Genomic DNA, 22,805 nt, shown 5'->3' on the forward strand with positions numbered 1-22,805 from the left:
ACACTAATTATGTATGAATATTATTGAAATGAAGAGGCAGGGATAATACAATTCCTACTTCTAGTTGCTGCACTTAACAATAGAAACTTAGACAGTTCTAATATTTCTAACAGGCTCTGTTTGTTCAGTAAAAATGCTATAAAAAGAAAATGATATGGAAGTTTGTTGTCAAGATAGTCAGATACACTTGGTACTGACAAGGAGAGGATAAACTGACTATGCATTAAATACCTTAAGACCAAAATGCTGAGAAATAGATTAATAATTTCATCATATGCTTGATTTTTATTTGTTGGAAATGTCATTGATAAAATTAGGTTTGGGACTGGAGAGATGGCTCAGTGGTTAAAGGCACTTCTTCTTGCAGAAGACTGGGTTTAATTCCTCGCACTCACATACTGGCTTACAACCATTCACAACTCCAGTTCCAGGGCATCTGATGCCTTCTTCCGACCTCTGTGTGCACCAGGCATGTATGTGGTGCAGGCACAACAAGTGAATAAATAATATAAAAATTAAAATTGAGGTTAAAGTTTCAATACAACATCTCTAGCAGCCATCATTAATTTGTTGAGTTTCTGACTAATAAACGGAATCCAATTTACATCTTCTGTTTGTGTATGCATGTTTGACTATTTATGTAATGTTGGGCACATGTATGTGTGCATGTATGTGTCTATGTGCATGTGCCTGTGTGTGTATGTGAGAGATTGTGTATGTAGAACCTCAGGTCATTGTTGGGTTTCTTTCCTTAATTGTGCTCTGCCTTTATTTTGAGGTAGAGTCTCCCATTGAGCCATTAATTTGCTCGAGTGGCTAGTCTGTAAGCTTTGGGGATCCATGGATCTTCTCCTTCTCCCAGTACTGTGGTTAACCGCTACTATGCCAGTTTTTTGTCTTTCTTCTTTTTTATTTTTAACATGGGTTCTGGGGATCTGAAATCAGGTCCTCATGTTTACGTAGTAGGCCCTTTATTCTCTGAGTCATCCCCTTAGTTCTATTTTCACAGTTTAAAAATGATTTCAAATTGTCTAACAGAAAAATTATTTGGCTTTAAAAATATATTTTAAGTCAATAGCTGTTTTTCTCATTGTGTATATTAGTCAACTGGCCCTGGTAAATGGAGTAAAAGTGAAATGAAATGCTTGCCTTCTGTAAGAGCAGTGGAACACTAATCTCATTTTTACAGATTTCATTAGATACAGAGGATGTCCCCTTAAACACTGAAACACAATCCATAAACATGCAATACAGTCATGATTTAGTTCTCTTAAATACTGTAGATTTTATTTTTCTTAATTATTAATGGTTTAAAGGAAAGTCTTAATGACTAATTTTATGGTTAAATAATTTATTCCCTCAATAAAATTACCTATTTAAAAAAATAGAGCAAATTCCTGATGTTTGTATTTCCTAGCTTACTCTGATTCATAAGAACAATAGGAGAAAGCAGTGTGGAAGTCAGTGACTTAACTTATATCTAAACGACAATGATGGCCACAGTGAACCCTGCATGTTGTTTAACAGGCTGAGGATCAGTTGACAAAGGGTGAGAAGAATTTTGGAAATATTTGTTAAGTACTAATGACATGGTACTGCTGACTCCACTGCAGTCTTTTTAATTTCACCCCAGGAATTCAGCACACGTGTAATTACTGATTTTAGTTAGAGTTGGTAATAGCCAGGATTCAGGATCAAATATTTCTATCACTTTAAAGTGTGTTTGGAGACAATCGAAGGTAGAATTTTAGTGGTAGGGGCTCAGAAAGACTGCCGTACGTCTCGCTTTAATTATTTTGCTACTTCTAAAATTTTGTTTTTATTTTGTGTGTAGAAGTGTTTTGCCTCTATGTGTGATGTGTGCATTTGCCTTTGTGCATGAATGTGGACCATGCGCATGCCTAATGCTTGTGGAAGCCAGGAGAGTACAACTGATCCCCCTAGAACCGGAGTGACAGTGGTTGTGAGCCACTGTGTGGTGCTGAGGAATGAGCTCACATTTTCTGGAAAAGGCGCTAGGGCTCGTAACTTCTGATACATTTCTCTTGCCCTACCAACTAGCTTTTATAAATTATGTGGAAAGTGAAGAATAGGGAGAGGATGTGGATACTCACCTTAATTCACTAACTATAAAGAATCTCCATAACTGGAAGAATTAATATCTGAACTTGAGGTCAGGCTGGTTTGGACTCAAATTTCAGCGCCATCATTCACCAGCGGTCCCATTTGACACATCAGACCAGTAACAGCAGCTACTCCACAAGGGTGTGTGAGGAGTAAGCATAGGACCTTACAGAAGTGTCTGTCACAGAGAAGCCTTTCAGTGACTTTCACAAGCCTGTGAGCTGGGTTAAGGCACTTGATTATGCTACATGGGGTAACACTGTTCTTTTTGCAACTGTTCATACCAAAAGAGATACTACAAAAATATTATCTATAAGTGATTTAAAGTCAATACCTTTTCATAGCGTTGTTCAGATTTTAAAGATAGAAAAATTAAAACTTAAGACAGGATAGATGGAAAAAGAACATGAGAAAATGCAGTCTTAAAGATAGCAAACATATTCCCTCAGAGGAGGTCATTGATTAGCTATGAAACTTTAGAGGGCATTAATTAACCTCTTGGGTATCAGCTCTCTTAGTCATCAAATAGGCATCAAAACACCCTAGAGAGAAAACAAAATGTCCTCCACCTCAATGTGTTCTTACCATGGCAGACTATTTGTTGCACTTTGTGTGTTCAAAGAGCTTTCTGGCCAAAATGAGACATTTGGAAACCGGGGGACTTCCCAGTGCACCCTCTACCTTTAACTTCTGTGAGCTAAGAACTAAGGACGGGGCTGAGGGGCAGCTCCACCAACCGAGTTCCTAGGAACCAGCAATCATTAGATTACTTAGCAGGGCGATGTCAAGGAGGCTTTAGCCAGGTCTTGCTATTTCAGTGGCAGAAACTTCTCTGTTAGCCTTGGCGGATCTAGCCATCTCTCACTTCATTAGCCCAAAGTTCATTTCCATCTGCAAATGCCACACCAGAAACGTAGGACATTCCAATTTTAATTTGAAACACCTGGACTCCTTTGGCCCGAGGCCACATGTGGGGGCCAGCACATCTCTAGGCAATGATCTGAGTCTTGTCTTGGCTTTCCCCACAACTGCAAACACAACACTAGGAAAGATTAATTTTAGTGGAACAAGGCCAAAGAAAACAAACCTCACCAAGAACTTAAAATATTAAAAACCTATTAACTGAGACAATGGGAAGCCAATATTTGCCCCGAAGTGAAAGCATGCTTAATTAAATAAACAACTGGCATTAGCAACAGCCTACAAACACATGGAATAAGAGAGCTAGACATTTCCCAAGGATAAAGAAGCTACAACCAAACCAGGGCTCAGATGAAGAGCAACACCCTGTTTTCTTTTTAAAAGATTGACTTAATTTTACTTTGCATGTATTAGTGGTTTGCTTGTTTATGTGCCTGTGTGCCACATGCACCCCTAGAGTGATGGACAGTTGTGGGCTACCATGTGGGGCCCAGGTCTCTGCAAGAGTAATGCTCTTAACTGTGGAGCCACTGCTCTAGTCTCTCTTTCCCCAGTTCCTTTCTATGCCGACTTTCTTTTGGCTCAGAGAGTCTCCAGTCAAATGTGCAGATTTGGGATGTGTCCACTGATTTAAATGTATGAATACAACAGTGAAAAAGATCACATGAGAACACAGATCTGTGGTAGGTATGTGTAGCTGTGAAAGTGGGCACTGACCCTTACAGGTCCCCTTTATAGGGTGATGCATTCCCAGTTTGTGTTTTGTGAGTTTACCTTTGTGCCTCTGTGTTCCTCATTGCTGTGCACCCCTCTCTCCCTCCTGCTCTTCTTCCCTATCTCCCCATCCCTTGTCCCTTCCAATTTTTTTTTTGAGTTTTTATGTAATAGAGAACCACCAGGCCTAGAAGATGGTATTCCAATTAATATCTTGGTTCTGCCAAGATTAAGTCACTGGTTCATCTCAGTTCAACAAGCTTTTTCCTGAGTGCCTCTTCTGCTGGACTCAGTGTTCAGAGATGCAAATGTAAACAAGTCTTCTTTTTAACTAAACTGACCAGGGAACTAGTGGGGTGTCTTGTGACCCTCCACTCCTTCCCATGCATACATGGCCTTCTTTCTCAACTGAAGGCCCAAAGGCTAAGACACTTACAATGTTCTGTTCTTTGCTCCCTTGGGTTTGAGTGTCACTATCAGTGTTACTAAAGCAGAATAGAAGAAAAGAATGCCTTTAAGTAATACTTCCCTTTACTATAGACAGCAAATTGGTGTCAATAAAATTTTGGCAACAGACAGTGACATGTCCATCCAGGAGATATTAAAATTGCTTCCATGATTTTTATGCTATAGTTATGACAAGCCCAAGTCTTGTGCCTAGGGCACAGAACAACAAATAAATGAAGTGTATATAAATTGATTTGTAATATATCATGAACTAAGTAAAAATATTTAAGAAGTATAAAGATGTATTTGGTTCTTCATGCTGGTACTTTTCTACAGGTGGATTCCGCTCCAGGGAGACAGGTATCACCCTACGGCCCCTGGATATGTCTTTCCATCTAATGTCCTAGGACCTTTATAGTGCATCTCATCGATTTTCTTAAAGCTGGTAACTGAAAGGCAAACATCTGGTTTGCTGAGTGCTTACAGGTTAATATCTGTAAATTTAGAGGATGGAAATCCTTGAGGATGGAAACAGGAAAGAAAAGAACAAGGGAGGACTTAAAAGATACACAAAGGAATTTGGGGGAGTAATAAAAAAATCTCATTGCCTTGCCTTGGTGGTCTTTTCATTTATATATACATATATATGTATACACACATATATATTTATAAAACATCAAATTGTATATTTTATATTCAGTTCAATATATATATATGTATATATATATATATATAAAACTATTTAAAATAACAAGAAGAGAGCAGAATTTAAGAGGGACCTTGGTTCATTGTATGTTGATAAGTGGACAACTGCACACTTCTCTGCAATTTTACAATCAAAATGTAGCAAAGAAAGTGGCAGAATATTTTCCATCTGAGTCTAAGATCTAAGTCTCTTCATGTCAGGGAAAAAAAAGAGTGAAGGAATGGATATTAAATCCCCCATTATTTCATCAAACTCCTGCTCTTACTGTATTCCTTTAGGTAAATACCAAGAGGGCTTTGCATATTAATGAATAATTAACAATTAACTAACGATGCACTCTGAATTTGTATGACAGGACTGACATGTTTGGTAGCTTAGCTACTAGTGGGGTTCACAGTTGGCTAAAGGGGTTCACTGAGGGACTTCTTGAAGATTTTCCTTGATTCAAGTTTTTTAATTTTCAAAAATACAGAAAGTGAGATGTGAGCTTCTAGATGCCCTCTTTTCTCCTCATAGAATTGCACTGTTTCACACATGGCTTTTTTTTTTTTCAGGGTTCTTTAATGTCCTACCACCAACTGAGCCAAATGGTCAATAAAGCTTTGGTTGGGTTGAGTGGTTCACTTGCTTTTCTCAAGCATAATATTTGACATTTTTGTTGAAAGAAGAGCCTTTCAACACATTAGCCTGTTTTAAAGCACCACCAGCATTCCCAAAGAGTTCTTTTTATTAAAAACTAATTTCCAACACATTTGGGAGGTTAAAAAAAAAAAAAAAAGATCTGTTTCTTTCCTATGTCATCTCTATCTTTTTTTAGGTAACATTTCTGAGGAATGCAAGTGCCAAGTCACTTCAATCTGAAAGGTAGTATGGTGTGAATAAGAATGGTCCCCAATAGGCTCATGTGATTGAAGGCTTAGTTGTCAGGGAGTGGCGCTACTTAGAAGAATTAGGAGATAGTGCCTTGTTGGAGCAGGTATGGCTTTGTTGGAAGTGTGTCACTGGGCTTTGAGGTTTCAGAAACTGAAGCCAAGCCCAGTCCCCAGTCTCTCTGTCTGTCTGTCTGTCTGTCTGTCTCTCTCTCTCTCTCTCTCTCTCTCTCTCTGTTGTTTGCAGATCTAGATGTAGAACTCTCAGCTAATTTTCCAGCAACGTGTCTACCTGCATGCCGCCATGTTCCCTGCCATGATGACAATGGTCTAAATCTCTGAACTATAAGCTAGCATCAATGCTTTCCTTTATAGGAGTTGCTGTGGCCATGGTATCTCTTTACAGCAATAGAACACTGACTAAGACAGGTGCTCATGGCAAAAATGATGGCCCTTTTATTCTGTGTGGGTACAGCTTGGAAAATAGCAATGGTGGCGGCTTCAGAGAAGCCATCTTGTATCCTTATATTTTGACCAGAGAGTTTTTCCAATAGAATTCCATACAGAAAAATAATGCAGTGCTCCAGCCCATAGAATAAGATGAGGAATAAGGACACCACTAAGACAGACTGTGGGGCTGACAGGTGTTAATAGCTAAAGCTTGGTGGGTTACAGTGCACATTCATCACAGGAGTGTCGATTCTTGTTAATCTTATAGAAATGAAATGAGAAGAGTTGAGTTACAGGTTATAAGCCTGAATCAGGCTCACAGCTTTTCATCCAGAAGGCAGACTTCTTACGACTCCTTATTAAAGAGCTCAACCCTCAATGGGAAGTCACCACTCCCAGATCCCACAGTGAAGCAACGATGTACATCTAGCTTCTTTGGTGACTTCTTAACTAGCATGCATAGGGAAGTACCTTCAGAAGGAATTGTCAAGGAAGAGAATGGGTTGGCTTTTTTTTTTTTTTCTGATGCATCAAATCAGCCTGATAAAGATTAGTCATATGTGAAGAAATCTCCTTCTGCATTCTCAAAATTAATCGTGCTTCTTCAGCATGAGGAGGCTTTCAAACATACAATCCAGGCAAGGCGCTTAACATGGAGGCTTGCATGTGTTCCAATTCAGAGACTTGTAACTGAACCTGTCTTCCAAGTCTCCAGTAGGGTGAAAGGCTAAGTAGTCATACAGAGCAGGTGGCCTTGCTGTGCTAATGCAGATCAAAGCTATGCACAATAACTGAGTATTAGGAGAGGAAGAGGAACAGGCAAGGGACTAATGTCTGGCCTCTTGGATAAAGTAACTAGGTAAAATTCTAATCTAGCACTGGGTATAACAACTTGTCTGTTAGGGTTTCTATTGCTGTGAGGAGACACCATGACCATGACAACTCTTTAAAAGGAACACATTTAATTGAGGCTGGCTTACAGTTTCAGAGGTTCAGTCCATTATTGCAATGGTAGGAAGCATGGCAATTCCTAGGCCAGCATGGTGCTGGAGAAGGAGCCAAGAGGTTGATATCAGGATTGGCAGGCAGGAGAGAGAGAGAGAGAGAGAGAGAGAGAGAGAGAGAGAGAGAGAGAGAGAGAGAGAGAGAGAGATGCTTTGGGCTAGGCTTGAGGGTTTGAAACCTCAAAGCTCACCCTCAGTGACACACTTCCTCCAAAGAGGTCACACCTACTAATAGTACCACTCCCTAGTGATCAAGCACTGAAATATGACTTTATGGATGTATTAGTCAGGGTTCTCTAGAGTCACAGAACTTATGGGTAGTCTCTATATTAAGGGAATTTGTTGATGACTGACAGTCTGAAGTTCAACTCCCCACCAATGGTCAGCAGCAGCTGTGAGTGGAAGTCCAAGGATCTAGCAGTTGCTCAGTACCACAAGGCAAGCAGGTGAAGGAGTGAGCCTTCCTTCTTCCAGTGTCCTTATGTAGGTCTCCAGCAGAAGGTGTGGCCAAGATTAAAGGTGTGTACCACCTTGCCTGGGCCTAAGCTTTTCATAGCCATTATGCTTCAAGATCAGGATCACAGGTGAGCCTTCCAATTCTGGATTGTAGTTCATTCCAGATAGAGTCAAGTCTCAGGAATAGCCACCACAATGGGGATTATTTTTATTTAACCACCACATTTCACTCCCCAGTCACCATAGGTTTGTAGCCATGTCATAATACAGAAATGCATTTGGTCCAACTTCAAAAGTGTCCAAAATCTATCAATCCTGTTTCAAAATCCAAAGTCTCTTCTGATACTCATGACAATCTCTTAAGTGTAATCCTCTGTAAAATGAAAAATCAGATCTCATACCTCCAATATATAATGGCACAGGATGCACATTCCATTCCAAACACAAGGAAATGGGACATAGTGAGGAAATGTTGGATCAAAGCAAGACTGAAAGCCAGCAGGGCAAACTTCAGATTCTTCATCTCCATGTCTAATGTCTAATGTCAAAGCGCTCTTCAGATCTCTAACTCCTTTCAACTTCATTGACTGCAGTACACTTATTTCTCTTGAGCTTGTTCCATACTCTGTTAGCAGCCCTGGAACATGGACTCTTTGTTCTTTTGAGCAGTTGTTTTTGACGGTTTCTTTTGTTTCCTAAGCATGGATGTCCTGGAAGTCACTCTGTAGACCAGGCTGGGCTTGAACTTTGGAATCCACTTGCCTCTGCCTCCCAAGTGTTGAAATTTAAGGTGTGAACTACCACACCTAGTCCTATGATTTTCTTTAATTCCTTTCCATAAGTTGGAAGCTTAGCTGAATGGGGTCTTGACCTGAGATTACCATTCTCTTTATTCCATTCACCATCAGAGTTTTCTTTAAAATTTTTATCTCCTGGAGCACTGGACTTGACTGCATTATACTTCCTGGTGTTCCTTTCCCCCTAAAACTATACGTGTTACATTTTCCCTTACTCAGCTTGCTTCTTGTCATTATCAATCTACATCTATGTAAATGTGGCCACTGATAACCAAAGAACACAGTCAATACTAGGTTTTCTAGAAATATTCTCTATCAAAACTATGAATTCATAACTCTTCAATTTTAACCTCAAGTAGATTTTTCTGGACAAGGGCAGAAAGAAGTCACATTCTTTGCCAAAATATTACAATAATGGTCCCTACGTCATATACTAATATTATTCTCCTATGAATGGGTGCAAACAGTTTTAATCACCATCAATACTACTGTCTTCCATCCCACTAGTGTGATCATTAAATTGCTAAAATCAAATCATTCAATTGCTTTCTTTATCTCAATGTCCACATTCCTCCAAACGAAAGCATGGTTATGCCTGGACAGCAATACTCAACTCTCTGGTACCAATCTCTGGGGTAGTCAGGGTTTTTATTGTTGTGAGGAGACACCATGATCATAATAACTCTTATCAAGAAAACCATTTACTAGGGTGCTGGCTTGCAGTTTAGAGGTTTAGTCCATTATTATCATAGCTGGCATGTAGGCAGACTTGTTGTTGGAGAAGGAGCTTTGCGTTCTGTGTCTGGATTAGCAAGCAGCCAGAAGAGAGATAGAGACACTGGGTATGGCTTGAGCATTTGAAACCTCAAAACCCATCCTCAGGGTTACATGGCCCTCAACAAGGCCATACATCCTAATAGTGTCACTCCATGGTGACCAAACTTTTAAGTGTGAGTCTATGGTGGCCCTTCTTATTCAAACCACCACATTGTCACTCTGTAGAGTACGGCCAGTGTCATTGTAAGACATTTTCTTCTTAAGTTTCTCCTCTTGTTTGCTATAAAAAGAAACAGATTATCCGGAGATTGTTTCCATGCAGAACAACACAGTCCTTCAAACCTAGGTTGAAATGGGTACTATTCCACAGAGGAATAATCAGGTTCAACGTCCTTAAATTGTTTATTCAGAGACAGACACATGGTTAGAGAGAGGAAGGGTATGAATCTGAGTCTGTGTCCTCTGACTAATCCTAGTTATTCCATAAGTTTTTAGCTAATCTGATTATTACCCTAAAGAAGTAGATTCATATTTAGAATTTATTACAGCAAATCCATAACAAATAATGACTCTGTATTTCAAGAAGATCTCAAAATGATAAAAGATGTAGAATCTGGCTTCAAAACGCTGGAGGCTAAATCAAGAATATAGTGCAAATATATGAACTAGGTAAAATCCTTAACTCATTTGTTACTTACTTCATAGATTTGTGGAGATTGATGAGTTAACAAGCATAAAACATTTGGAACAGGGCCTGGCAGCTTTTAAAGGCTGCCTAACTACAACATCAAATACCATTGTTGACATAATTGATGCGTATTAGAATGGAAATGGAAAGGATTTATTACATTTATTCCCGCTCTGTGGGAACCAGAATTAGTTCTGAATGTCATGCTTTTACCATTGATTTGGATCCTGCCAGAAATGCATTAGGTGCTGGAAGCTGGGGCACTCGAGTGAATTCTTATTTCCATTTGTAGATAATGCCTTAAAGATCAGGAAATTCGTACGCACTTTTGAAGGTATCCCCTCAACCTGCCTGTGTGCTAGACTTACTGGAGGCATTCACGCCATGCTGCCTTTCATACAAGTTTAGAGGGCTCGTCACAGGGACTGTGATGAGATATACAGACAAATAAGTACCTTCCTGGGCATTCTCTTCCCATATCGTATTTATCTTCTGCTGAAGTGTGCAGTCTTCAATAATCTCTTCTGTGTCCAAGCTCATTTTCTTGGTTATATTCAGGTCACCTGGATTTAAATTTCTTTTCCATTTTGATAATAATCCTCAAATTTCTTCCTAGGCTTGATTTTGTATATGACCTCTAGACTGACTCCATCTTACCACTTCTAATTTTTTTTAAAAAAATAATATTTTCATTTTATGTGTATGATTATGTTTTGTATGCTACATGCTTTCCCATTCATTACCCTCGGAGGTCAGAAGACGGATGCTCATTTCATCCTACTGGAGCCACAGAAGAGTATGAACCATTCGTATGCTGTGAATTGAACCCAGGTTCTCTGGGGGATCATGCAGGACTTGTAACCACTGAGCTATCTCTCCAGCCCTTCCTTTTTACCTCTTGGAAGTCTTGATGAATTTATCAAATCAACATAAACAAACCCACTTATTATTACCTCTGCCCCAAATAAGCTTCATTTCTACTCTTCCCTCTTTCAAGCAGTAGAATCTATATCCTTCCAATGGCCAAGCCCTAAATTCTGCAGTCACCAGGCACTCTTTTCTCACACTTATGCCCACCTTGTTAAGAAATCACATGGTTTAACAAACATCTTTAAGAGATATCTAGAATCTGATTTTTTTTCACCATCTCCTACTACTCTTGTCTGAGTTGCCATCCTTTCATACAGATTATTATAAAGTCTTCTTGATATGTCTCTATGATCCCAAATGTGATGGTTTGTATATGCTTGGCCCAGGGAGTGGCACTATTAGGAGGTGTAGTCTTGTTGGACTTTGGGCGTGGTCTTTAAGACCCTCATCCTAGTTGCCTGGAAGACAGTATTCTGCTAGCAGCCTTCAGATGAAGATGTAGAACTCTCAGCTCCTCCTGCACCATGCCTGCCTGAACGCTACCATATTCCTGCCTTGATGATAATGAATTGAATCTCTGAACCTGTAAGCTAGCCCCAATTAAATGTTGTTTTTATCAAACTTGCCTTGGTCATGGTGTCTTTTCACAGCAGTAAAACCCTAACTAAAATACCACTTGTCTAAGTCAGCTTTTTTGTCTTTAGTAAAATACCCAAGAACAACTCAGAGGAGCAACTTTAAATTTCTGTTTTCTGTCCATGGTCAGCTAGTTTCATTGCTCTTAAGCTGTGTTGATGTCAGACATCACATGCAGAGAGCATGTGGTGGGGCAAAGCTGCTCACATCATGGTGTCCAGGAACTCCTGTTCCTGGGGGAGAAGAAGGAAGAATTGGAGGAAGAAGAGAAAGAGGAAGAGAGAGAGAGAGAGAGGAGAGAGAGAGAGAGAGAGGAAGAATAAAAAGAAAAAAAACAAGTGTATGTGCATAGGGACAAGATAGACCTTTGAAAAGCATGCCCCTGTGGCCTGATTTCTCCCACTGGGCACCATCCCCTAAAATCTCCTTCTGCCTTTCCTGCTTCTTCAGTGGATCAATCCCTCATGAAATAACCTCTTCTCAATAGCACTAGCAACTGGGGACCAAGACTTCATCACATGAGCTTTCGGGACAGTTTTGTTTCTAGGCATAGTAGTGGTCCTACTTCACTGTCTCTTCAGCACAGCATTTGGAATGGTTGTGGGCTGGATCATGTCCAGTTTCCACTTTTGAAGTGGCTTAGGGATCTGTATAATTTGACTGCCTCTGTCTATTGTTGCTTGCCTTGATCATGCCTGTCTACAGAATTTCCCTACCTTCCTTTGCTGCTGACTGAAAGTCTCTTTCATTTCTTATTTGCTTGGCTTCTCTTTTACCTTTGTAGGTAAAGATGCTTACACCCCATCTGTATTTTGAGGCCCACTTGACTCCCCTATGTGGTATGATCCCAGTTCCTCTCACACTTCTATGATTTTATTTCATCCTGAACAGGGTGCAGCTTTTAACAATACTTCAGGTTGTTTTTCCCACAAAACCCTTGAGATCATGAATATTTCTGAACTCAGGATCTTTAGATTTTAGTAAAGAATACTTATATTATGTATTATATATTAGCAAGTCTTGTATTCAAACATTTCTGCTTGAATCTTTAATTATATGTCCTATTTGTTAATTCAATTGAGGATAAAGTACATGAAGGCAGAATTAGGGATTCTTAGCTTGCCATGTTTCAAGTGTTGAGGTCAGGCAGTGCCTGGCACATGGTGAATGTTCCATGATTACTAGATTGGATAAATTTGTCATGTAACTCTTCCTTTCCTTCCTTCCATACTTAATGAACTAGTTATTATCTCTTTTATATACATGTTTCCATCTGGGCTTTGTCTTTCCTGGATCATTAAGTTCTGTCCTGCATTTAATTTTATCTTCATTAGCCAAATATTTTGCAGTCTAGACCAGTGGTTCTCAACCTGTGGGTTGTGACCCCTTTGGAAGGTTAAGAACCTCTGGTCTAGATTCTAGACCTAATCATACCCCTTCATTATTTCTTCTCACTAGAAATGCGGTCCATCATGCCCTTTCTTAACCCATCACTATAGTAACTATGTATCTGCTAACATAGCCTTGTATCCAATTCTGATTATTTTATTTCTTTTATTAATGAAAATTTAAAAAATGTAGTCAGTTCATCAGCATTGCAAGATCCTTTAGAATGGGGCCGATAATCACCACCAGGGCTAGAAAAATGTTCAGTAAAGTTCTTATTCACAGTGCCATGCTTAAGTTTAGCAAATCAAGTATTTTGAAGTTTTTGTACTAGATGCTTAAACTACAATGATGTACTAGATTTTGTTCTAACTCTGAAGATATTTATTTACTGCAGAGAAACAAAAAGTGAAAAAGAAACCAGGTCATTATATTTGAACTGATTGATTCCTTGACAGAAGTGTCAGGACTATGGGGAAATCAGTCTCGTCTTGAAGGTCAAGGGATCCCTTCTGCACTGGCAAAAGGTAGGAGCCATAAAAATCCTGAGTCACTTAAAGAGGAATCAGGGAAAACAATTTGCAAGTAGAATTGTCTGCATTTATAAATCATCAGAGGTAACAGAGAGAGAAAGGGAGCATCATTGTACATTACTCACATTTAGATGGACTGTGGGCACTTGGATGGTTATCATACAGGATGCTAGAGAGGCAAGTGGTACAATCAAAGATGGCTTTAGAGTTGAAGGCAGAGAAAACTGTTGGGGGCCGACTTTTAGCAGAAAGCGGCTATCAGCTTTGCAGCCATCTTGAGCCATATACCCTGACATGTGACTTGGATTATAATAGCCTACAACAGCTGAGCACACTCCGATAATCTTGGTTTAGATACCTTGAGATTAAAGGTGCGTGAGATTAAAGGTGTGTGAGATTAAAGGTGTGTGACTTAAGAGTGTAATTTAGAGATAAGATTTAGAGACAAGACCTAAGGGCATGATTAAAGGTGTGACCAAAAGGCATGGCTTAGAAGTGAGACATATAAAAGGCAGAGACAGAACAGAACGGAGAACCAGACACAGCAGAGAGAAGACAGGTAGCAGGTACTTGGAAGAGAACTTGGAAGAAGTAACTTGGAACTTGGAGGGACTAGGAGCTAGGGACTAGGCACTAGGAACTCAAGACTTAGGACTTAGACTTAAGAATAAAAGGGATTGAATTACACTCTGGTCTGCATTCTTCGAGTCCGTCCTCACTCTCGCTGAACCCCGACCCGCGGACCAGAGCAGCAGCTTGGGCCAGGATATAGTGGCCGCCCAAAGCGGGGCAGCCCGGGCCTCAACATTTTGCCCGGGCTGCGACATTTTTTGGCCACCTGAACAGGGACTCCAGCTTAGGCCCCCGACATTTTTTTGGCGCCCAATGTGGGGCATTGTGGTTCCCAACAGAAAAACCACAAAGGATGCTGAACCTCATGAATGAGAGATGTGGTGACTTATTCAGGGACTAGAGCAAGGGTCTGCTATATGCCCAGCCTCCCACTAGAAGGAAACTACAGCTGGAGTGTAAAGAAGGGGCTGGAAAGAACAAGGCTGGAAATAGGCAGCTCTGTTTTTATTCTTTCAGTTTTGTGGCAATACTTACTTGAAAATTTCCCTAAATGTTGGACCTGATTTTCAAATATTTGTAGAGATGGGAAAGTAAATCTTGATGACTGTGCTGAGGGGAAAGTAAGCATATGGTGACAGATTTATTGATTAGAAAGTATTGACTTTGATTTTTATGGTCTTCGAGGAAGAGAATTCTCCAAAATAAAAAAGAAAAATGTCACAATATATTGAATGGCAGGTAGGACATGGGCTGAGCCATGCTTCTGAGAGCAGAGATGGGGACCCCAGAAGGTAAGAGAAGGATGGGTCAGAGATGCCACACAGCAATTGACAGTGACAAATGGGCTGTGAACTCCACCAGAGCCCAGAGCCCAGAGCCCAGCATGCCCTACATTATACTCTGATGAAACAAACTCCATAGATACTGAAAGAAGTAAATCTGTTAGACAGATATCTTTGTCATTGGCAGACAATCTTCTTCTCTAAAGCCCTCTCAGAAAGCTTGATAATGACTAAGTCTGGTGAGAGGAATAATTTGGGATAGATTAAGGAAGTTTTTTTTTTTTTGGAAACACTGGGGAATAGAACATCATCACCAAGTGGAGTGTGTTTGGAACTGCTTTTGTTAGGGATCAGGACTTCTGTTTGATTATTTTCTGTTTAATACACAACTGAGTCTCACATTATTCTCAGTAGTTTGGTTCTAGTAACAACAGTTCATCCCTTGTCCACTTCGAAGATGAGGAACATAAGCACTATGCAGGAATTCTGGGCTTTGAGGTGGAGTCCCCAGGGAAAATTGACTCTAGGAATCAAAGTTATGAGCAAAACTGGAAATAACTGGAGCATTGAGATTGTGTTGCAGGGACATGAAAGTTCAGCATGCTCACAGAAGGAACAACCAAAATCAGGCTTCTCCATCCAGCAAGAATTTATGCCTGGGCAATCCCTCTGAAGAATTCACAATCAAAACCCAAACCCAACCTTTGGCCCAGACCACTAAGCAGAACAGAACTCTTACTTTCTGCTTTTAAAAACAGTAATAAAAAAATGTCACTTAGATACAAAAAAAGAAATGCAATGTTCCAGGAACCAAAAGGGAAGACTGTCATTGCTACAAATGATGTCTGTTGTCTTTCCCAACAATTCAGACATGGCTAGTTTTCAGGAGAAGATGTTAAAAAAATAAGTTTGTTGTTGTTGTTGTTATGGGCTGTTGTGAATTGCCCTGGTGCTGTTTGTATTTTGATACTAAATCAGCTTCCCCAAGAAAGGCTGCCTCTGACAAGGAGTGTATCATGCACGCAGGTGACTTCATGTGAACCTTCTCCCCATTTTAACGTGTAAAATAAAGGCTAGAGTCGGTGACTGGGCAGTGGAAGGAAAGGTGGAGCTGAAAAGTTTTAATGAGAGAGGAGGAGAGGAAAAGAGGAAGGAGAGAAAGAAAGATGAAGAGGAGGCAGAAGGAAAACAGAGCAGAAGCACGTGGCCTATAGAAACTGCAAGTTGAAAGGGATTTTATAGATGGGGAATACAGTAGTGTAGTGGTAGATCTGCCCAGTCTAGGAGCACAGCTTGTGGTCAGTGGGCTTATTTGGGTTGGAGATTTACTGCAACAAAGGACATGTATGTATCTGGGAAAAGTTTTTCTCCCATCATCATAATGACTTTACCTGCCAACATATTATAAAGTAAGTAAAAGTAGAAAAACAGAAGGAAGAAACAAAACGAAAGAGGAAAGAAAGAGAAAAACAAATGAGCTTGCTTTGGGGGGCGTGTCTTCACATTCAGGGATGACATACTGTATTATATCAATCCGGGCTCCCCCTTTTACCTCAATTTTCTAACATACTGCCCTGATAGCCATGTCAACATTTCTGAGTTTAAGCAGGCATTCTAAGAATTTGATTGCAGAAATCAACTGAAAACCTAAATAAAAAACTAGTCTCTAACTATCAGGGTAAGAAATGCCTTGGAAGATTCTAGAGAGATGGGTTAGTAGTGTTTTTTGTTTGTTTGTTTGTTTGTTTTTTCGTTTAATAGTCTTTTATTTTTTTTAAAATAAAGAATCTGCAGAAAAAATAATGAGAACTTTGACATAGGCACAGTAAGAGTAAGATGAATTGTTTGGTTTTTGTTTTTTTAATTTTTAATTAATTAATTTATTTTTTATTGGATATTATATTTACATTTCAGATTTTATCCCCTTTCTCCTTCCCCCCACCACCCAGGAACCTCCTATTCCATCCCCCTTCCTCATGCTTCTATGAGGATGTGCCCCCACCTACCTCCCCACTCCCACCTCCCCACCCTTGAATTCCCACCTACTTGGTGTTCAGCCTTCATGGGACCAAGGATCTCCTCTCCCACCTATGCTAGACAAGGCCATCCTCCCCTACATGTACAGATGGAGTCATGGGTCCCTCCCTATGTGCTCCCAGGCTGGTGATTTAGACCCTGGGGAGCTCTGGTTGGTTGGTATTGTTGCTCTCCTTATGGGACCACAAACCCTTTCTGTTCCTTCAGTCTTCTCTCTAACTTCTCCAATGGGAAACCCTTGATCAGATCAGTGGTTAGCTGTGAGCATCTGCCTCTGAATGTGTCAGCCTCTGGCAGACCTCTAAGGAGACAGCTATATCAGGCTCTTGTCAGCATGCACTTCCTGACATCCACATCAGTGTCTACCTTTGGTGACTGCACATGGGATGGATACCCAGGTGGAATGGTCTCCAGATGGCCCCTCCTTCAGTTTCTGCCCCACACTTTGTCTCCATATTTGCTCTCTTGAGTATTTTTGTTACTTCTTCTAAGTAGGACCGAGGCATCCACACTTGGTCTTCCTTCTTCATGAGCTTCATGTGGTCTGTGAGTTGAATCTTGGCTATTTCAAGCTTTTGGGCTAATATTCGCTTATTAGTGAGTAAATACCATGTGCGTTCTTTTGTGATTGGGTTAACTCACTCAGGATGATATTTTCTAGTTCCATCCATTTACCTAAGAATTTCTCGAATTCATTATTTTTAATAGCTGAGTAATACTCCATTGTGTAAATGTACCATATTTTTTTGTATCCATTCCTCTGTTGAGGGACATTTGGGTTCTTTCCAGCTTCTGACTATTATAAATAAGGCTGTTATGAACATAGTGGAGCATAGGTCCTTGTTATATGTTGGAGCATCTTCTGGGTATATGCCCAGGAGTGGTATAGCTGGATCCTCAGGTAATGCTATGTCCATTTTTCTGAGGAACTGCCAGACTGATTTCCAGAGTGGTTGTACCAGCTTGCAATCCCACCAACAATGGAGTAGTGTTCCTCTTTCTCCGCATCCTCGCCAGCATCTACTATCACCTGAGTTTTTGATCTTAGCCATTTTGACGGGTGTGAGGTGGAATCTCAGGGTTGTTTTGATTTGCATATAGTTAAGAGCACTTGCTGCTCAAAAGAGGCTCTGTGGTTGGGTCTAATACCCACACAGTGTAGCTCACAATGACTGAGGAACTCCAGTTCCAGGGGCATCAGATGTCTCTGGCCTATGCGGGAACCTGACAAGCAAAGCACAAACACACAAGAAACAAATCAAAGTCAAGTCAAACTGGATCAGCTAACACAAGACTGCAAACTATCAATCTGATAGAAGAGACCACATGTAGAAAATTCCATGACACTGGTCTGAGCAGAGATTTCTCAGATCTAATCTGTCAAACAGAAGCCATGAAAGAAAAACAAGCAAGTGAGTTTTACTGAGCATTAAAATTTATACAATAAAGGAAACAATATAGCAAACTTGCAACTCAACCTGTGAGAAAATATTTTCAGTTCAGGAATTACATAAGACATTAATATCCAAAATATTTAAGCAATAAATTACAAATGTCCATGGTTACAAATGAGCAAATGATTTGAATAGTTGTTTCTCAAGACAAACAATTAATAGATGCATAAAATGCACATATTTAATTATAAAACTATAAACTAGAACCAATGTTTCATCTTTTATCTATTAGATTAAGACATCATAAAAAGAAGAAAACAGTAAGGATGGTTGATGAAACCTGAAAGAATCATTATTTTATAATGACCTAAATTATGTATCATACCTATATTTATTTTAATGAAGCTATTCATGCCACTTGAGCAGACAACACTTCTCCACAGGAGTCACAAACTAACAAGAACTCCCATACTAGATATGAGATTGAATATTAAATAGAATAGTTCAATGACTCCAAAACCCGTATTTGGATACAACCATTGCCCTTGGTTACAATTCAGAGACTGAGGGCAGGTCCATATTGGAGATGACACACATGTCAGACACAGAACTCAGAAGACTGGATCTCAAGCTAACCTGAAAGCCTCTTTCCTGAGGCCTGTCTTTCATAGCACCAGAGGAAATATGAAAGTTGACAAAGGAGGGAAACACATGTGATGCTTAGAAGCCACATCAATGACCAGCATAGAAAGATATCCCTTAATCTGCAGGAGTAGCAGTAATAGCTCAGCAGCATCTACAGCTAATAGCTGTCTAATCGGACTGAAGTTCAGTAAATAAATCATGCCCAGTACCAGAAATCTAGCCAACTACCTAGGGCTAATGAGGCTATTAATCTTAGAGGAGAGCCCACTACTGCCTCTTTTGTAAATCAGTGTAAGTCCTAACTGTATTCTAAAACTTATCCTTATATTCATAGATAAATGTAGCTCTTACCCCATATGAACAAGCTTCTCTTCAAAGCATGTGGAGTTAAGCAAACCTTAACTGATCACAAGGTAGAGATCAAGTGAGCATGCAGTGCCCAGCCCATCTACAACACACGACGCCTTCATCCAAGGCTCAGGGAACATCACAGAAGAAGGGGTGTAAAGATTGTGAGAGGCAGAGGACCAGGAAGTCTGATGTGAACATATATGTCTTTTAGAAATGACAGGGAAGTTACACGTATGATACCTCAACAATATTTATGCCCCAAATAGCATCTGAAAAAGTACACCACCAATAGATATGTTACCATGGAGGAGGAATATCTCACAGGGTTGTACCCTTAGACAAAGAACTATTAGCAACTAAGAACAGGGATGAGCCCTTGATTGATTGGTAATCCCATCCATGCTCAGCTCTGAAGTTATATACACACAAGCAACACTAAATGGATATATCAGCTTGTTTATATATTTATATATGCAACAATAATAATCAAAGAGAAAGAGGCCATGCTTTTGAGAGGTAGTGGGAGTATGGGAAGAGTTGGAGGGAAGGGATATGGAAGAAATTTGAGAAAGCAAAGGGAGGTGGGAGTGTTAAATTATGTCTTAATTTAAACAAAGCAATAAAAAATAAGGACAATGTTGGCTTAAAGGGAATACTTACTGGTTAGAGTTCTGTTCTTCTAGAAGATCTGAATTTGGTTTGAACACCCATATAAGGATGCTCACAACTGCCTTCAGCTTCAGAGAATGTGATTCTTGCTTCTGTCATACGCACAGACATTCACACAACACATGAAAACTAAATCTTTGAGGGTAGAGAACCGAGGTTCTCACCACTCACATGGTAGCTCAGAACAGCCTGTAACTCCATTTCCAGGTGATCTGACTCCCTCTCCTAGCCTCTGGTGGCTTCAGAAAAGACACAGCATACATACAGGTTTATACAGATACATATAAAAGAAAATTATACGCATACATACAAAAGAAAATAAAAGGACCATTCCAAGGTAGCTTTTAAAGTCACAAACACAGTTTGTTATAAACTCTGTATCATTTAAAGTAGTTATTATTATTATTACTATTATTAATGATTTTTCTCCTCTTTGGTTCTGGAATTGAGCTCCAGGACCCAAATGCACTATGTGACAAGAGAAAGATATTTTCAGGAAGACAGATGACGTTTTATTTTGTAAAGCTGTAAAGTACATGCCAAGAGTGATACTGAAGTGTTAAATCAATGTATACTCAGGTTGAAACTAACACAATTAAGAAGAAGTTGCAGAGAAAACACTGAAGGTCAGGATATTTAGTCAATGCTTTCAAATACGGTTTGATGATTTGAAACAAAAAATTATTATGTGTTTGTACGGAATCATTCATTAGTTTGCCATTAAATTTCTCAATGATCATTTGTAGAAACACTCTTCTAACCCATACATATTACCAGGACAAAATTTTATTGAATTTAATGGATAATTCAGTGCTTGACCAATTGGTCCAGTAAAAACAACAACAACAACAACAACAACAACAACAACCCCCAAAACCCCAAACGAAACAAAAAACAAAGCAAACAAAAAAACCCCACCCAAAACCAAAAACTTGATGTTGATGTCCTGTTGTCTTGTTTGTCACAGAGAAGGCAGACCCAGTTTGGGGACAGTATTATTATCTCGAGTACCACTGAGTTCATTCACTTCTAGACTGGTCTGCACAGCTGTCCCAGAGTTCTGCTGCTCTAGCTTAATGCTGCTATAGTGATATATTTCAGTGCTCACATGACACTACACTTGTGACACCAATCCACGTGTTCACACCTGGTTTCCCATGTAGAATGCTCGTACCCTCCCAAAACAACATTCTGCGTTTTCTCTGTGAATGCATTTTTTGGGGGAACTGCCTAATGTCTGGTGTGACTTTTCTTCCAATGTCTACTTCATATGATGTCCTAGACTTTTCTGGACTTTTAACATTCCTTAGCCAGATGTTCAGCAGAAAATATATTCTCTGCTGGGAAATGGAGGGAAAAGTGGTACTTGTCAGCAGTGGTGGGAATTATCAGTATGGGGAACACTTATTTTTTTGTTTTTGCATGGGAGACTGGCAGAAATATTTGAAATATGAAGCCCAGTCATCTCTTTAATATACTTTAATAAACTCCAGCTCTGGAGTAGCGACAGAAAACTGAAACTGGAGACTACTGAGTGTGCAAAAATGTGGAACCTATTCAGAATTTATTACTATCCACTCTGCTCTCAATCACAGCTCTCCTCAGCCTATTTGTGATAAATGAACCTTCTGGGTATGTTTGCATCAACATTTATGAGTTCCTAGAATAAATGACCTGAGGGTTTTTTTTTTTTTTTTTTTTTTTTTTTTTTGGAGCAGCATTCCCTAGAGGGCTCAAAGGTAACTAAAATATCTTTGGCTCAGAATATTCTTTAAGTTAACTTTGAAGCCAGGAAATTTAATTGAATATGAAAACCCACTTAAGAATAAAAATCGGAAGATACTTTGGGCATTGCATTATGGGGCCCTAAGCCAAACATTTCAAAAATATTTTACTTCAAATAAAATTTTCATTCATTTGGCTGGTTAATTAAATATGATTTTTTTTCTCCTTTGGATTTTGCTGGGAGGAAAGAACTCTGATAGTATTAAAAAGAATACTCTGATAGTATTAAAAAGAATACTAAATATGCTGGAATACAAGAGGTCATTGGTTCTGGGCACTTTGAAAAGTACCAGCTTTTTTTTTTTTGCTTTTTCAATTAAGGTAAGAAATCAGTCCCTTGCTTTGATCTGTTCTTTCCCTGCTTCCCCTTGAAACTGTGAGAGTCTTATGGTCTCCCAACTCTGATGGTGTGATTTGAAAAGGAAGTGTAATCTACTCCATTGCTTCTGCAGAGGGTCTCGGACTCTGGAGAGTTCCCACAGAGGATGTCCTTTAAGGTGCAGTATCTGTTGGTTCAGAGTTCTTTTGTACCCTTTCCCTACCAGATTATTGACATAGACTCTTTCCTGCTCTGAGCAGCCTATAGAAAAAGCCTTCTCTTTTATGTCATAGTTTGGTTTTAATTAAAAACCATGTTTTTTTGTTTGTTTGTTTTTTGTTTTTGGTACCATGAAAGTGAGTCCTTAGGGAGGAGGCATTTGAGTGAGTTCCAGGTCAGAGGTCTATGGGTCCTGTGACTGAATTTCATAATGTCTTCAGCAACAGAGACCTTTTATTGTGAGGGTCTGGGGATCAGGGCTGGGGTAGGGGTAGGAGTGGGGTCAGAACCAAAAACAAATAGCAAGAGTCTATAACGTTTTGGGAGTCTCCTAAAACCCTGGTCAACAACTCAAAGAAGGGTGTCTTATTCTTAGCGTTGGGTTTTTGTTAGATAGTTGTTGGCTCTTGGGAGACCATTGTCAGCCTGGATGGAAATTTTCATTTAAAGTATATATGTATATCTATGTACAGACTTACAGGTATTATAGGTATTTTAGGCAGGTAATACTATGATTCCTAAGACTTTTTCACTTACGCATTCCCATGAACATGAAGTTTAGCCCTAACTAGAGTCATTTCCCACAAACCATTTCCTAAGGACCTTCTACAAGACAATCAGGCCAACTGCAGGGTCAGAAATACAGTGTCTTG

The sequence above is a fragment of the Arvicanthis niloticus genome, chromosome 20, assembly GCF_011762505.2.
Source record: "Arvicanthis niloticus isolate mArvNil1 chromosome 20, mArvNil1.pat.X, whole genome shotgun sequence".
Taxonomy (NCBI): domain Eukaryota; kingdom Metazoa; phylum Chordata; class Mammalia; order Rodentia; family Muridae; genus Arvicanthis; species Arvicanthis niloticus.